The sequence below is a fragment of the Sesamum indicum genome, linkage group LG9 (assembly GCF_000512975.1).
Source record: "Sesamum indicum cultivar Zhongzhi No. 13 linkage group LG9, S_indicum_v1.0, whole genome shotgun sequence".
NCBI classification, from domain to species: domain Eukaryota; kingdom Viridiplantae; phylum Streptophyta; class Magnoliopsida; order Lamiales; family Pedaliaceae; genus Sesamum; species Sesamum indicum.
Window position 1 is genome coordinate 12,122,472 of NC_026153.1, and position 1,585 is coordinate 12,124,056.

Below are 1,585 nucleotides of genomic sequence, written 5' to 3' on the forward strand. Positions count from 1 at the left end.
TAATGCAATGCAATGTTAATTTTATTAATTTTGGATTTTAGTATATTGTTAAAATTAATTATATATAAATTAAATTATATAATAATAAACGAAAAATAATGACGAGTCGCGATTTCAAATCGCGACTCGTCATGTTTTTGTTATTCTTTTAAAAATAATTATGTTAAAATAATTTTTTTTTATAATATAAAAATAATTAACTCTCTAAATTACTAAAGCAATCTTTTGAATATAAAATGCAATTATTTAAGTACAATAATTTCTAAAACCCAAAGCTTATCAAGGCTTTTGTTTACATTACACCAATTAATTGAGTTTCTCTCTGCATGGGAGTCTTTGTACGAGTGTTTGAGTTCTACTTGACTTCTTCGTAGGACTGGTCCCGTCTCCGGCATCCTGGTCGGCCGACGACGACGGAGAGAGGTTTTGATTCACCTAATCCAGCGAGGTCGACAAATTATTGCTTTCAGGCGAATTGCTACCGGTTTTTGTATTTTTCTAGTCTGTTTCAGTTGGACTGCGTTCTCTGATTTTGCTTTCTAGTTCTTGATTTTCTGTTCTAATTCGATTCCTGCTCGCGTTTCTTCGCCAATTCATTTGCTTCCGATTTTATTTTGGTTCTTTGGTGTTATTTCCATTCCATGTGTTGTTGACCCACTTCTAGATTAGGATTTGGATTTATGTTTTGGGCTTAAAACAATTTCAGTCCCGTAACTTCAGCAATTTCTCATTTTTGTCTCCTAATTTTCAGATTCTCATTTTAGTCCCGTATTTTTTTAAATTTTCTCATTTTCGTCCTCCAGCCAAATTAGTGACCATTTTGCCCTTCTTAGGAAAAATGAACATAGTCCATACACATGCCCTAGTTTGGCCCATCATGCTTCCGAAATATAACTAAGCGTCTATAAATTCATACCTTGGTTTGACCGCCTTGCTTCCGCGTATTCCAAGTCCTCAGTTTTACGGACTTCTTTCAACCACACAATCGCAGCTGATGGTTCGCAGGTACTTGGCTCCTTCAGTAACAAAACAGCACAACCTTATTTCGTTTCCTACCTTAGGGCGTAAAAGGTGTTTCAAAACAAAGACATAATAATATTTTTGGATAAACAAGTGGAACAGAAGCCTTTCTTTATCGAAGAAATATTGGGAATATTACATAGATACTATGCCTCCATTGGAGGAGACAACTGTTTAGCCTCTCATATGATAGAGGACTAGACTCGTTGGGGAAACCCCCATAAACTGAAAGATTAAAATACTAGAGAGATTTAAAACACTCAGAATAATGCTTTGAAGAGTAGGAGATGGTTTTCTGATGAACCCCTTCTGCTTCATTGCCTCGTTATTTATAGACGTCCGCGGACTTGAAATTCGGACTCCAAACTTGTTTTTGTGATGACATCATTGCGTTCGTCATCGCCTTGTGATTTCCAGCTGTCTGTCATAATAGTTTGTCGATCTCATGATTTTCAGCTGGCTACTTTGCTAACTGTTGGCTTTTGTTGTTTTTTGCCGACAGTCTTATCCTCTTGATTTTTTACATCGTTTAACTTTTACTTCTCTTGGTAAAAATTTTTCTCTT